Below are 17,037 nucleotides of genomic sequence, written 5' to 3'. Positions count from 1 at the left end.
CTACTAAATCCTTCATCCAGACACTTATACATCCACTCATTCTTCAATATGTAAGACATATTTTAACTTTACAGAAACAGACAGTCACTGGATGTTGTCAACAGTGATGTCATCAGTGATGTCATTTGAGATGTCATCAGTGATGTCATCAGTGATGTCACTGACCATGTCATGAATGATGTAATATGTGACATCATCAGCAGTGGATTGCGGGTGCGCGATATATAGTTAGCGCATCTAACTATATATGGAATTTCAATAGTTTTATGCGAGTAAAATAAGGTTTTGAAAAGGCTAATCCCTAACTATATATGGTCTATAACCAATGGTTTTTTCAGTGAATTTTCAAGGTTTTGTAAATGCAAATTCCTAACTATATATGGACTATAACCTATGGTTTTTTCTGTGAATATATATATATATATATATATATATATATATATATATATATATATATATATATATATATATATTACCTACTGGCGATAGCCAGTAGGTATTTATAGTTAGGATTTTTTCTCTATGGAACTTTTGAAAATTCTATGTCTAATAACTTTGGCGTTTGCGGACGGAATCGGCTGAAATATTCTGGAAAATGGCACATTTTGTTTCTGAGCAGCCCCTGAAAATTTGAGGGGGTTTCATCAAGGGGGGGCCGAGAAAAAAGGGGGGTCCCAAAACGCGTTTTTCAAATTCATTTTTCCATAGGGCGTTTGGCCTCACTTTTAGCTCGAACGGCTGAATGGATTTGCACGAAACTTGGCAAAATTGTAGGGACTGTTAGCCCGATGTGCCTTTGCTGGGTCTCAATATATGTGCTCCAGTGGATTTTGAGAAATTAACGTTTAAAAAAACAGATATATCTGTGACAGCGTCCTGGATAGCGCACTAGTTCGCGTACTATTCGCGTAACGGAGCTTTGCAAAGCAAAGCTGATTGGCTGTCCGGTGTCTGTCAACATTCTAAACAGTCCGTAGCGGCCGCCATCTTGTCTCTCGGTAGGATCGAGAGACAAGAGGAGGCCAAAACGAAGGGGGAAATTAAGGAAAGGGGGCAAGGTAGGCCTCTTCTGACCCCCTAGGATTGATGAGGGGGATATTAAAGTGCCCTGCGGGGCCAAAAAAAAATTGCGATTTTTTGTCGTAGAGGCGCAAATCGGTACGTAAACCGGGCAGCTAACTGGGCAGCTAACCGGCAGCGTAACGGGAGTCTGAGGAGAAGCTGATTGGCTGTCAACATTGTAAACAGTCCGGAGCTGCCGCCATCTTGTCTCTCGGTAGGATCGAGAGGCAAGAGGTGGGGAAAAACGAAGGGGGAAATGAAGGAAAGGGGGCAAGGTAGACCCCTCCTGACCCCCTAGGATTGATGATGGGGTTATTAAAGTGCCCCGCGGGGCAAAAGAAAAAAAAAGAAAATTGTGATTTTTCGCGGTAGAGGCGCTTCCCGGTACGCCAACCGGGCAGCTAACCGGCAGCGTAACTGGAGTCCGACATCTTGTGTTTTTGGAGCGTCCGGTTTGCGTACCGGGTAGCGTTCCGGTAAGCCTAACAAGGGGAAAACCAAGAGAAACAGTAAAATAAAATTTAAAGGAATAGATTTCCACCAAACTTGGCAAAATTGTAGGGACTGTTTGTTTGTTGTGCCTTTGCAAGGCCTCAAGATATGTGCACGTGTGGATTTTGTCTAATTAAGGTTAAAAAAAATATATATATCTGTAAGCGTGCTCTGGCGCGCTTACGTTACGGGTTTTGTTTGCGCTGCAGAGACGATACGTCACGTTTATGCGACGCGTCATGAGGCGTCTCACGTGGCTACGTGATACGTCACGTAATAAAGAATATATTTTACAGCTATAGATATTAGCTTTTAAAAAACCAATGAAATTCACTGAAAAAACCATAGGTTATAGACCGTATATAGTTAGGAATTTGCATTTACAAAACCATGAAAATTCACTGAAAAAACCATTGGTTATAGATCATATATAGTTAGGGATTAGCATTTACAAAACCTTAATTTACTCGCACAAAACCATAGAAATTCGGATATATAGTTAGTTGCAATAACTATATATCGCGCACCCGCAATCCACTGCTGATGATGTCACATATTACATCATTCATGACATGGTCAGTGACATCACTGATGACATCACTGATGACATCTCAAATGACATCACTGATGACATCTCAAATGACATCACTGATGACATCACTGATGACATCTCAAATGACATCACTGATGAAATCACTGATAACATCTCATTTGACATTACTGATCACATCACTGATGATATCATTCATGTGATAATACGATGAACCTCTTCAGACTCTAATATAACCTTAGATGCAATCAGTGTAAACAGACATTCACAGACTGTCACTCATCCATGGAGTTACTCACACACCTAGTCAGTCATGCAAAGAATCAATCACACCTCCATTTCCTCAACTATACAGTTATACACACCTTATTTAATCAAACATATACTAACACATATTTACTCTCTTATACAATCACTGATACAAGTTCACAATGATCCATACAGCCACTCACACATTCACTGGCTCTTATGCACAGTTATTTATATATGTCAACTCTTACATGTACTGTGTTTTACATATGTACTTACTTTGACATGTAGCACTGAGAAATCCAATCACTCACCAATACACTCATGCAGATAGTCAACCGCCCATACAGCTGTTTCCACATGCTCTTTTGAACCCATACATCTACTGAATCAACTGCTCACACATCCATGCACAGAGTCACATACCTCCCAGCCACCCCCACACACACACTCACTCTCCCATACAAATATTTGGGCAACCAATCAATAACCCATATAGTTACTCATATAGCTACTGATCAACACATGCAGCAGTTTACAGAACTACAGAAATAATGATGCACAAATTAAGACAGTTTAGTCACTAACCCATGCACTCAGTGAGACACATTTAATCATTCTCTCATAGTCAGTCATGCACCTACTAAATCCTTCATCCAAACACTTATACATCCACTCATTCTTCAATATGTAAGACATATTTTAACTTTACAGAAACATACAGTCACTGGATGTTGTCATCAGTGATGTCATCAGTGATGTCATTTGAGATGTCATCAGTGATGTCATTTGAGATGTCATCAGTGATGTCATCAGTGATGTCACTAACCATGTCATGAATGATGTAATATGTGACATCATCAGCAGTGGATTGCGGGTGCGCGATATATAGTTATTGCAACTAACTATATATGCGAATTTCTATGGTTTTGTGCGAGTAAATTAAGGTTTTGTAAATGCTAATCCCTAACTATATATGGTCTATAACCAATGGTTTTTTCAGTGAATATATATATATATATATATAACCTACTGGGGGTCGCCAGTTGGTAGTTATAGTTAGGATTGTTTTCCATAGGAAATGCGCAACATTCTATTGGGATTAACTTTGGCGCCGGTTGAGGAATCTGCCTGTAATTTTCCTTAAATGTGCCTCGCTGCGCTCCGCTCCTCCCCTGAAAGTTTGGGGGGATTTGTCAAGCGGGGACCGAGATAAAAGGGGGGTCCCAAAACCTGTTTTCCCCATGTTAATTTCCATAGGGCAGTTGGACTCACTTTTAGCCCGAACGGCTGAATGGATTTCCACCAAACTTGGCAAAATTGTAGGGACTGGTAGCCCGATGTGCCTTTGCTATGTCTCAAGATATGTGCTCCAGTGGATTTTGAGTAATTTAGGTTAAAAAAATATATATATCTATAAGCGCGCCCCGGTACGTGCACCGGGGCGCGCCCCAGCGCGCTACGCGAGTTCGCGAGCGGAAAGCTGATTGGCTCTTGGGTGTCTGTCAACATTCCAAACAGTCCGGAGCAGCCGCCATCTTGTGTCTCGGTAGGATCGAGACACAAGAGGTGGCAAAAACATCGGGGAGCGTACCGGGGAGCGTACCATGGGGGAAAAAGAATGACAGATTTTTTTTTAAATGTAGCATTTTTTTATAAATTGGAGGTAGTTCTAAAAAGAACTGTTTTTTTAAATTCTTTTTGTTGTTTTATATTTTTTTATTGTTTTTTGGAAAATTTTTAACTTTTTTTGGCTTTTATGAACAATTTTATATTTTTTTGTTATTTTTATGGGGACAAACAAAAAACAGGGAATTGTAAACGGCTCAACTGGAGCAAAAAAAATCAGGAAAAAATTAAGGTTTCTTTGGGCACTTGTGGTTGTCACCAGCACAGTTGATGAGTTTAATGCTTTGCTCACCATAGCAAATTGGCCTTCCACAAAATTTTCAAACTATTTTGTAATCTCCAAACTGGGTTTGGATGTTTGGGACCATCTCCCTTGGACCCGATGGAGTGGGTTGGGTACTTTGGGAGGTGCTGGGAGAAGATTGGGGAGGGTTTCTGATCCGTTCTCTGACCTCTGCCGCAGCATAGTTGTTAGGGTGCCGGCGTTGCATGTGGCGAATCATGGTGTTGTTGCCAAAAGAATATTTTTTGGCAGGGTTCCCCCTGGAAAGTACAGTGCCACAGATCATACAAGTAACCTTTGGCGCATTAACTTTCTTGAGGCCCCTTGGGATTTTAAAAAACTCCCATGCAATGTGCTCCTTTTGCTTGTAGGGGGTAGTATCTTCAGGCAGGTAGTGCCTCTCCTCCTCATCCTCCTCCTCCTCCTCTTCTTCATCTCCACCACTGTGGTGTTGTGGTGGCCCTTGTGGTGGTGGTGGTGGTGGAGATGCTCCTGCTGCAGCTGCTACTATAGCCATTTCTCAGTACAAATAGGTACAAATAGGTCTGCAAAAAGGTCTTCCTCACTCAAAGTACAAAGTGAGAATGAGGAAAAAAGGTGGGGGATTTCATCATTTGGAAAACAAAACTGTCCTGAACCAATGAAAAGTGTTATTTTCAGGTCACATGACCAGGGCTTTCATCATTTGGAAAACAAAACTGCCCTGAACCAATAAAAAGTGTTATTTTTAGGTCACATGACCCGACGCGCTTACGCTACGCACCCCGTAGCGCAATCGTATGCGCTCGGGTGCTTCCCTGTGCGCTTATGCTGTGTGTATCACGCGGACGCATCTACGCGATACGTCACGCTGATGTTTTCCTTGGCGGCAATAGCGCAATTGGGACGCTCACCGGTACGCGCACCGGGGCGCGTCGGAAGACAGCGCTTTCCGGTGCGCTCACCGGTACGCGCACCGGGAGCACACCAGGGCAACAAAATAAAAAAAAAACATGAATAATATACATTAAAAAATAGTATTACATAAATATACAATATAGGATTCATTATAAAAAATATTATATTTCATAGCTATAGAAATTTGCTATTAAAAAACCTTGAAAATTAACTGAAAAAAAATAGGTTTGAGGCTCAATATATAGTTAGGAATTAGCATTTTAAAAACCTATGAAATTCACTGAAAAAACCATAGGTTTCACACCAGTTATAGTTAGGTATTAGCATTTAAAAGAACTATTAAATTCACTGAAAAAAACATCGGTTTGACACCAGTTATAGTTAGCTGGAAATTTTACTGACATAAAACCATTGAAATTCCCACGTTATAGTTAGTTGGACTCACTATAACTTGCGCGCCTGCAATGCACTGCTGATGACGTCACATATTACATCACTCATGACATGGTCAGTGACATCACTCATGACATCACTGATGACACCATCCTTGTGACAGAGTGACAGACCTCCTTTCAGTGTAATGTAACCCTTGAAACACATATTGAAAAATAGAAACTAACATTTTCAAAAAAATGGAGATACACATACCAGTTACAACAACCAATTCATCAATTCCACCATCTATATACACATCCACTTATTTACCAACAGTTCGATATAGTCACTCATACATATACTCATTCATCATATGTAGTGATACACATGTACATCCTGTTACACACCGACAGTCATCCAAAAGTTACTCACACACATACTCACACATGCAAATAAACGATTGAACATCCATTTATTTGCGTATACAACTATAGACACACACTACCACCTTACTTCTAAGGAAACTTACACATACTTACTCTCTTAAACAATCACTTATAGAAACACATACTTATTTAAACAGGAACTCTTACAATCTCTCACTCTCACATATACTCACTTATATACATCAATACTTACATATACTACATTAAAACATATGTAGTTACTGATAAAGACACTAGTGAGACAGTCATTCACTCACTAACACACATATATACACACTCATCCACCCATACAGTCCTGCACATATGCTGTGTTCAAAACACATACAAACAGTGAGTCAGTCATTGATGCATCTAGGTGCTAAGTAACACCCCCACCAAACCATACAGACACTCATACTGATACTAAAAAAAACATCTAATAACCCATATACACACACATGTAGCTACTCACCAATCCATGCAGCCACCTATACACAAAGTGAAACACTGATACAAACATTTAAATATTTAAACAATACTCGCTAATATATGTATTCACTAAAATACACTTAATAAGCCAGTTAACCAATCAACTTTTCTTTAAAAAAAACATCCATTTAGACACTTATTTAAACATTTATTCTTCCATCGACCTTTACATATACATATATAAAACATATTTATTTATCAGAAAGACACACATTCACTGGATGGTGTCATCAGTGATGTCATGAGTGATGTCACTGACCATGTCATGAGTGATGTAATATGTGACGTCATCAGCAGTGCATTGCAGGCGCGCAAGTTATAGTGAGTCCAACTAACTATAATGGTGGAATTTCAATGGTTTTGTGGGAGTAAAATTTCCAGCTAACTATAACTGGTGTGAAACCTATGTTTTTTTCAGTGAATATATATATATATATATATATAGATGTAGATATATATATATATATATATATATATATATATTATATATATATATATATATATATATATAAAGATATATATATATATGTTCACAGTAATACATATAAATATTAACAAAAAGTGATGTCAAATAGAATATATTTTTATATTGCACCCCAAAAACATATATAATTATATATATATATATATATATATATATATATATATACTCCAACCTCCGTTCTCCTACCTCAATCGCCTTCGCTCTCGATCGCGCTGGAAACAGACGCGGACCAAACTTGAGATGCTGGTTTCAGATTTTATTCAGCTGTCGCCATAACGTTTCGGCACAATGCCTTGATCACATGACTTGAAAAACAACACAACTGCCTGTGCTGAGCAGTTTTTTGGAAATAATTCTTTGTAATTGTGCATGAACAATAAACATGAACAATGGCTTTTGAAATTGCAACGTTTCTTTTAATTTTACGCAGACTATTTTATTTTTTAGTCTTTTGCTTGTTTTTTGGCATGAGAATACAAAAAAGAGTGTAAGAAAATACTGTACATTTACATTAACACAGGAAAAAACAGGAAAAAACACACTTTGGTATGTACAAAATTCATTCAAACTGACATTCAACACATTCTTGGCCATCCAGACATACAAAACACATTCATACAGGTCCCATCATCATAATACAGTTTGTAATAACACAAGGATAGTAACAGTTGTAAATTTCAAACACAAATGAAACTTTTTCCGTTTTTTAGAAGGAACAATAATCCATCATTTGAATGACACAATCATAGCAAAAATGATGATATGGGACTGGGTCAGGTCGACGCGTTTCGAACCTTATCCTTAACAGGTTCTCATCAGGACCACAATGTGACTAAACGGGGAAGAGGAAAGCAACAATCACTAAACTGAACCTTAAGAGGTCACCATCTCAACCTAAATACCCCTGCACTCAGCCTACCTTAATACGTGGGTCAGAGCGCCTTAAATCATGTAGAAAGCCGAAGTATTCCCATCAAAGGGGAGCGAAGAGGTGCTGTGAGAAAAAGATAGATACATTCAATCATGCCGGCTCACAACGTGCTGTCTGTGTCTGAATGGGAGCGGGGCTAAGGGGGGTGGCGTGTGCTCACCTTGCAGCGCGTGTGCGCTCGCCAATGCTTGTATAATGCCGCTCGGTCCGCAATTTCTGGATCCGGCGCCTCTGGAGAATGAAAAAGTAAGAATGACCGTTTCGAATCGGGCAGGCGGAGGGGAGCGATGGGGACCGATTATAGATCGCGCTAACGCGTGGCAGTGTCCACTTACCTGAAAACCAAATAGAACTCTTAAAGCCAGTATCTCAAACGTCCTCGCTCCTCCTGCAGTCACTGCTTGCAGGTTACTGAGGCCGTGCGGTCAATGGACTAAGGTGGAGGGAGCCTCCCAAAGCATGATGGGAGTTGTAGTTTTGGACCAAGGGAGTTGTAGTTCAGTATCAATAGGGAGAATTCTGGGAGATGAAGTCCTGTGGGTTGAATCATGGACCGGTTTTATAGATTTCCGAGATTTCATTTAGTCCACTGACTGCTGTATCATATTTCATAATCAAAAGTGCCTCTCTTTGGTTTAATCTTAAATCTAAATTACCCCCTCTGGGATCATTTTCGATTTTGGACAGGACAGTCCATTTGAGGTCATCTTTATCATGCTTGTTCATCAACCAGTGGTGTACCAATGGCGCATTCTCCACTTCTCTGCGAATTCTCGACTTATGCTGCGTCATACGTTGTCTGACTTCCTGGGATGTTTTTCCGATATATAGTTTAGGGCAGGGGCAGACAATTGCGTAAACTACATTCCTGGTTTTGCAGTTGGTAAATGTTTCATGCTTCCAGTGGATGTTGTTAAAGGAGAATACTGTTTCTTCCATGGTGTCATGACAGCAGGTGCAAGTGCCACATTTGTGGTGCCCTTTTGTCTGGGGGAAGCCAAAAAGGCTTGTAAGAGTTGGTGTTTGTTTACTGGGTAAGGCTGCCCTTACAATGTGGTTCGCCACACTTTTCTCCTTCTTGAATGCAAATAATGGTGAATTTCTCATGTCCTCGTGTAGGTCTTGCACTAGATGCCAGTTGAGGTTTATCAGCCTTTTAAGTTGATTAGCCGCAGGGCAAAAGGTTGATACACACACCATTCGCTTTTGCTCAATTCTGGCTTTCTTCACCATTAGTGTTTCGCGGGGCGTCCACCAAGCTCGCTTAAGAGATTGCTTAAGGAGTTTTTTCGGGTAACCTCTCTGGAGAAGCCTCTCCATGAGTGAATTTGCATGGTGGAAATACTCTTCTTTGTCTGAACAGTTCCTGCGAATCCTCAGGAATTGTCCAAAGGGTAGATTCTCTCTTAAACTCCGAGGGTGATTGCTGGTGAACAGCAAGGCCTTGTTCCTATCGGTAGTTTTTCTAAATAAAGTTGTTGACAGGTTGCCATTAGCAGGGACAACTTTTACGTCCAAAAATGTTATAGATTCGCTGGACGATATGCAATTAAATTTAATGTCGTTTGAGCGCCTATTTAGCCATTCAACAAACTCATCAAGGGTTTCTGTAGTCCCAGTCCAGATAAGGAAGATGTCGTCTATATACCGCATGTAATGCGTGATCTGATGACTGTAGGGATTGTCGTTGTAAATAAATTTCTTCTCATACAGGCCCATAAACATGATTGCTAGTTCCGGGGCAAAAGGACATCCCATGGCTACTCCCTTCACCTGAAGGAAATAGTCGGAATCAAAAGTGAAAAAATTCTTTCTCAGTGCGAAGGATGCCAGCTGTACAATGAAATCAGAAGGTACTTGGCAGGGTCTGTCACGTGTCTCCAAGAACCATGTTAGTGTCTCAAGGGCCTGGTCTTGGGGAATCTGCGTATACAAGGATACGACGTCTAGCGTCACTGAAAGTTGGGAATCTTGATCAAAAGGAACTGTACTAATTCTTTGGAGGAAAGCCGTGGTATCTTGAAGATGTGCCGGAATTTCTTCAATGAATGGTTTCAGAAAGAATTCGATATACTTGGCCACTGGTTCTAGTAAGGACTCACACCCAGAAACTATGGGTCGTCCTGGTGGATTTAATTCATCTTTGTGGATTTTGGGTAATAAATAAAATACCGGTGTTCGTGGGTTTTTGTTCTGTAAAAAATTGAATTCCTTCGGTCCAATAAATCCTAGCTCAAATCCTTTCTGGATGACTGAAAATAATTCACTCTGAATTTCGAGTGTTGGATTCCTTGTGATGCGTCTGTAGCATGAATTGTCCTCCAATTGTCGGAGTGCTTCTGCTTTATATTTATTGATGTCCCAAATTACTACAGCTCCCCCCTTGTCTGCCTGTTTGACTATTATACTTCTGTCATTTTTCAAGGTAGCCAAAGCTTCTTTCTCTGCTTTGGCGAGATTGAATTTCACATAATTACGCTTCTTTTCAAGTGCTGATATTCCTGAGAGGACTGTGCGTTCAAACGTAAGTATCTCCTTGGGAATTTTAGAGCCGGCTGGGCAAAAGGTGGATCTTTTCCTTAGTCCTGTCACTTCTGTTTGATTTTCCTCGCATGTATCAGAGAAGAATGTCTTCAATCTTAACTTACGACAAAATTCCAAAGTTTCTAACTTCATCTTGGTGAAGTCTGTAAATCTCGACGGGACAAATCCAAGGCCCTTCGTCAAGATAGATGTTTCAGCTTCACTTAAAATCCTGTCCGATAAGTTAAAGATGGATGGAAGGTTTAGTTCTTGTAGAACCGGGATCGCGTCCTCATTTCCCATGGCTGAACGGGACGGGACCGACCTCTCGGTTTCTGTGGGCCTTGTCCTAAAAAAGGTGCCTGGTTTTGTTGTTGACGTTGTCCCTGATCTTGCTGGTTGCCTTGCCTATTTAGGTAGGATCTATTGGCGGTATTAGAATCACTTCCAGACGAGGATGTATCCGAGAATGAAACAAAGGCACGTCGAGAGCGGCCCTGGTTGTCCTGAAGGAACCGCCGTGACTCAGAGTTAGAGTAAAAGTCTTTTCTTAAGTACGGGTATACGGATTCCAACGAGAAATTTTTCTTATCCAGCTCGAACTTATTGTTTTTTTGGGCAACCGTGAAATCTTTAAATTCGCCGATCTCCTTTTCAACCTTCTCAAGGAGTCCTTTCGAATCAGCTATGAGTTGATTGTCCTGAATTTCTTTTTCTAGTTTTTCAATTTCGGCAAGTTCTTTAACTGAAATTCTGTGTGCGGTTTCAATGGTAAGGACCATCAGGTCTCTACTGCACTTCGTTTCAACCCCACTGAATCCTTTTTTGTATTCAGGGTCGTCGGTGAACACGACCGGGATGTTGCGAATTTGAAGTCCTGCGGGGATGGTACCTGATCTCAAATGCTGGAGTAAAAAATGACCGTGAAGATCCGTCCTAATTTGTTTTTTTCGTAGGCGTATAAGTTTATCGGATTCGTTAACGGTGTTAGCCGCGACACTGAGGGTTGCAGAGGCAAAGGGAGGCGGATCTCTCATAAGGTTTTGGATATGTTCCTCTGTGTAAGCTACCGTGTCCTGTTCAGCCATACCCACACAGAACACACGTGCAAAAAGGGGAAAGTTTGAGTAAGTATGTGAAGAAAAAAGATAGAAAGATTACAAAAGGACTCCACCCACACCACAAACACAAAGTGTAAGCACTATTCCAACAGGATAAGTCCTGTGGCAGCTCCTTCTCTGCCCACCAGAACCTCGCGAGCGTGCGCCCGCTAAACAGTATGAAAAACACTAAGGGTTTGACTCAAAAACTCAGCAAGGCTGAGCCAATAATAACTTGAAAAACAACACAACTGCCTGTGCTGAGCAGTTTTTTGGAAATAATTCTTTGTAATTGTGCATGAACAATAAACATGAACAATGGCTTTTGAAATTGCAACGTTTCTTTTAATTTTACGCAGACTATTTTATTTTTTAGTCTTTTGCTTGTTTTTTGGCATGAGAATACAAAAAAGAGTGTAAGAAAATACTGTACATTTACATTAACACAGGAAAAAACAGGAAAAAACACACTTTGGTATGTACAAAATTCATTCAAACTGACATTCAACACATTCTTGGCCATCCAGACATACAAAACACATTCATACAGGTCCCATCATCATAATACAGTTTGTAATAACACAAGGATAGTAACAGTTGTAAATTTCAAACACAAATGAAACTTTTTCCGTTTTTTAGAAGGAACAATAATCCATCATTTGAATGACACAATCATAGCAAAAATGATGATATGGGACTGGGTCAGGTCGACGCGTTTCGAACCTTATCCTTAACAGGTTCTCATCAGGACCACAATGTGACTAAACGGGGAAGAGGAAAGCAACAATCACTAAACTGAACCTTAAGAGGTCACCATCTCAACCTAAATACCCCTGCACTCAGCCTACCTTAATACGTGGGTCAGAGCGCCTTAAATCATGTAGAAAGCCGAAGTATTCCCATCAAAGGGGAGCGAAGAGGTGCTGTGAGAAAAAGATAGATACATTCAATCATGCCGGCTCACAACGTGCTGTCTGTGTCTGAATGGGAGCGGGGCTAAGGGGGGTGGCGTGTGCTCACCTTGCAGCGCGTGTGCGCTCGCCAATGCTTGTATAATGCCGCTCGGTCCGCAATTTCTGGATCCGGCGCCTCTGGAGAATGAAAAAGTAAGAATGACCGTTTCGAATCGGGCAGGCGGAGGGGAGCGATGGGGACCGATTATAGATCGCGCTAACGCGTGGCAGTGTCCACTTACCTGAAAACCAAATAGAACTCTTAAAGCCAGTATCTCAAACGTCCTCGCTCCTCCTGCAGTCACTGCTTGCAGGTTACTGAGGCCGTGCGGTCAATGGACTAAGGTGGAGGGAGCCTCCCAAAGCATGATGGGAGTTGTAGTTTGGACCAAGGGAGTTGTAGTTCAGTATCAATAGGGAGAATTCTGGGAGATGAAGTCCTGTGGGTTGAATCATGGACCGGTTTTATAGATTTCCGAGATTTCATTTAGTCCACTGACTGCTGTATCATATTTCATAATCAAAAGTGCCTCTCTTTGGTTTAATCTTAAATCTAAATTACCCCCTCTGGGATCATTTTCGATTTTGGACAGGACAGTCCATTTGAGGTCATCTTTATCATGCTTGTTCATCAACCAGTGGTGTACCAATGGCGCATTCTCCACTTCTCTGCGAATTCTCAACTTATGCTGCGTCATACGTTGTCTGACTTCCTGGGATGTTTTTCCGATATATAGTTTAGGGCAGGGGCAGACAATTGCGTAAACTACATTCCTGGTTTTGCAGTTGGTAAATGTTTCATGCTTCCAGTGGATGTTGTTAAAGGAGAATACTGTTTCTTCCATGGTGTCATGACAGCAGGTGCAAGTGCCACATTTGTGGTGCCCTTTTGTCTGGGGGAAGCCAAAAAGGCTTGTAAGAGTTGGTGTTTGTTTACTGGGTAAGGCTGCCCTTACAATGTGGTTCGCCACACTTTTCTCCTTCTTGAATGCAAATAATGGTGAATTTCTCATGTCCTCGTGTAGGTCTTGCACTAGATGCCAGTTGAGGTTTATCAGCCTTTTAAGTTGATTAGCCGCAGGGCAAAAGGTTGATACACACACCATTCGCTTTTGCTCAATTCTGGCTTTCTTCACCATTAGTGTTTCGCGGGGCGTCCACCAAGCTCGCTTAAGAGATTGCTTAAGGAGTTTTTTCGGGTAACCTCTCTGGAGAAGCCTCTCCATGAGTGAATTTGCATGGTGGAAATACTCTTCTTTGTCTGAACAGTTCCTGCGAATCCTCAGGAATTGTCCAAAGGGTAGATTCTCTCTTAAACTCCGAGGGTGATTGCTGGTGAACAGCAAGGCCTTGTTCCTATCGGTAGTTTTTCTAAATAAAGTTGTTGACAGGTTGCCATTAGCAGGGACAACTTTTACGTCCAAAAATGTTATAGATTCGCTGGACGATATGCAATTAAATTTAATGTCGTTTGAGCGCCTATTTAGCCATTCAACAAACTCATCAAGGGTTTCTGTAGTCCCAGTCCAGATAAGGAAGATGTCGTCTATATACCGCATGTAATGCGTGATCTGATGACTGTAGGGATTGTCGTTGTAAATAAATTTCTTCTCATACAGGCCCATAAACATGATTGCTAGTTCCGGGGCAAAAGGACATCCCATGGCTACTCCCTTCACCTGAAGGAAATAGTCGGAATCAAAAGTGAAAAAATTCTTTCTCAGTGCGAAGGATGCCAGCTGTACAATGAAATCAGAAGGTACTTGGCAGGGTCTGTCACGTGTCTCCAAGAACCATGTTAGTGTCTCAAGGGCCTGGTCTTGGGGAATCTGCGTATACAAGGATACGACGTCTAGCGTCACTAAAAGTTGGGAATCTTGATCAAAAGGAACTGTACTAATTCTTTGGAGGAAAGCCGTGGTATCTTGAAGATGTGCCGGAATTTCTTCAATGAATGGTTTCAGAAAGAATTCGATATACTTGGCCACTGGTTCTAGTAAGGACTCACACCCAGAAACTATGGGTCGTCCTGGTGGATTTAATTCATCTTTGTGGATTTTGGGTAATAAATAAAATACCGGTGTTCGTGGGTTTTTGTTCTGTAAAAAATTGAATTCCTTCGGTCCAATAAATCCTAGCTCAAATCCTTTCTGGATGACTGAAAATAATTCACTCTGACAGCGTAACCACATTTTCAAAGAGTATTTAAAGTGCACAGTGCTGTTTCGTGATTGGTTCATTTAAAATTGCCCTCATTGACATTGACATAGTGGACAGACTATACATTTTAAGCGATCGCTATTCAATACCATTCACAGTAAACAAAATGGGAAACATTTATAAATATTTCTCACTGTTTCAATAGTTATTGCAATTCATTTAAAATACCGGGTTAAATCCCTGAATGCAAACAATACAAAATACCATTGTAAATATTGTACATTGGCTGGATTTGATGCATATTATTATTCATTAATAATATCAGGTTAAATCCCTGGTTGTAAACGTTTTTGTATCGTTTGTTCACTCACACTTGTTGGTTAAATCCATTTGGTTTGAACTGTGATTAAATCCTAATAAGTATCGATTACTGTCCTACTCGTTATTCCCCCAACCCGTGAAAAGTGCTACTGTGTGTGTAAAGCAAAAATAATTTTCATGCTATTGACAATGACTAAGCTGTTTTCACATAACTTTTTTCGTATCTTAGCATTTTATAGTTTCTTAGCTGTTCTGGGAATCTACACATTCTCCCTTATTTTTGCATTATTCATTTGTCCAAATTTCCTTCAGCTTGTCTTTACGCTATGAATTTCAAACAAATATATTTTTCTCAGGTTATCAAATGACATATTTACTCATCTGAAGAGCACATGAACTATCCGTACTACATATAATACACATGTTACCTTGAATCTACTTTATCTACCAACGAGTAGGACATTTTCTGCAGTCTCAATTCCTAGCTCACAATTCATTATATATACAGTGTTGTACAAAAATATATATATAAAAAAATATCTCCTTTAAAATCCATATAGAAAAAGCCTCTCCTTATATTTCATCTACATACACTCTATTTACACGCTATTGCCATTTCTGAAAATTTTCAAACAGTATATTTCATTTATTTGATTCCTTTGTCGTTGGTTTTATTTATGTAAACATGTGTACAGGTCCTCAGTTACATTAAGACCTACGGGCTGTCTGCTATTGAATTTGAATATGTAGTTGGTCTCCATTTTGCGTAACTTGTTTTCCCTATTGCCTCCCTTCCTACTAGCTGTGACAGCATCTACCACATAGTATTTTAACTCCTTGTTATTACTTTGGTGGTGTGTTTTAAAATGCCGCGCTACAGGGTAGGTATTGTCTTGTGTAGTTATGGCCCTTAAATGTTGCAGAATCCTTCTGTGCACGGGGAGCTTAGTGCTCCCACATATTGCAACTTACATGGGCATTCTAGGACGTATACGGCGTAATCCGTCTTGCATGTTAACACCTTAGTGATACGATGTTCTCGTTCACTAAATCCGTCCTTATACACCTTTTTGTTGACAGCATGAACACAGGCCTTACAGGTCTTACACTTAAAGAAGCCATGATTGTTTTGGTACCATGAAGTGCTATCAAGGATTTCTGGACATGTTACGACCACTCTGTCCCTCATGTTAGGTGCCTTGCTAAAGGTTAGGGACGCTTTCCTGGGGAGGCTCTGGCCTATAATGGGATCATTGCTGACTATTGGCCAGTTTTTGTTTATTATTTTACGCACTTCCTTGTGCTGATTACAGTAACCCATTATTATTCGGAATGGTTCCGCTGGTTTGGTGCCCATGGTGTGTGTGATAGGTTGAATATCTGATGTCTCAGCCGAGACTTCTTTGATACCCAATAACTCCATACGGTCTTTGACCATAGATTTTTGGATCGCTTGTTTGATGGTCACTTCCTGATACCCACGTTCCAAAAATCGCTGAGTGCAAGAATCCTGAGCTTTCCTCAGTTCCTCTGGTTCACTACATAACCTACGGATTCTTAGCATCTCACCATACGGAATACTCCGTATCAGATGGGCTGGGTGAGTGCTGCTGGCATGTAGGATTGTGTTTCCTGCAGTCGCTTTGCGGAATAATCTGCTCGCTGACTTGTTCTCATGGGTATATATTTCTATATCCAAAAAGGGGACCCTTGTCTGGCTCATTGTGAACGTGAAATTGATGTTAAGATTATTCATGTTCAAGCTCTCAATTAATTTTTCCGCCTCCCCTTGTATACCTCTCCACACCACAAACAAATCGTCAATGAAACGATACCATGCTACAACATTTTCATTCATCTCTTTCTCAAAGTTGGTTTTGAGGACCAGTTCCTCCCAAGCCCCCATGTGTAGACATGCTACGCTTGGTGAAAAACTGGCCCCCATTGCCACTCCCTGACGTTGACGGTATATGAGGTTATTGAATATGAAATCATTGTGTTCCAAACAATAGGTTAGCATTTTTATCAACATTTCATGGTGTTCATTAAATTCATCAGATCTCCTTGATAAGTAATGTTTTACCGCATTTATACAATCCAAGTGTATTATACTT

General features: G+C 40.5%; 2 long non-coding RNA genes across 2 annotated transcripts; both read right to left on the bottom strand.

Annotated features, from left to right (window-relative positions):
* Positions 1 to 7,566: 7,566 nt before the first annotated feature.
* Positions 7,567 to 8,098, bottom strand: LOC147707119 (uncharacterized). Its single transcript, XR_015296441.1, has 3 exons — positions 8,027 to 8,098; positions 7,855 to 7,929; positions 7,567 to 7,767 (listed from the first exon to the last, which is right to left on the bottom strand). It is a non-coding gene; the product is annotated as an uncharacterized LOC147707119 (long non-coding RNA).
* A 3,951-nt stretch (positions 8,099 to 12,049) lies between these two features.
* On the bottom strand, positions 12,050 to 12,581 carry LOC147707118 (uncharacterized). The gene is made up of 3 exons (XR_015296440.1): positions 12,510 to 12,581; positions 12,338 to 12,412; positions 12,050 to 12,250 (listed from the first exon to the last, which is right to left on the bottom strand). It is a non-coding gene; the product is annotated as an uncharacterized LOC147707118 (long non-coding RNA).
* Between the last annotated feature and the right edge of the window lie 4,456 nt (positions 12,582 to 17,037).

Source organism: Lissotriton vulgaris, chromosome 6 (genome assembly GCF_964263255.1).
Source record: "Lissotriton vulgaris chromosome 6, aLisVul1.2, whole genome shotgun sequence".
NCBI classification, from domain to species: Eukaryota; Metazoa; Chordata; class Amphibia; order Caudata; family Salamandridae; genus Lissotriton; species Lissotriton vulgaris.
This window is presented reverse-complemented; position numbering and strand designations above follow the sequence as displayed.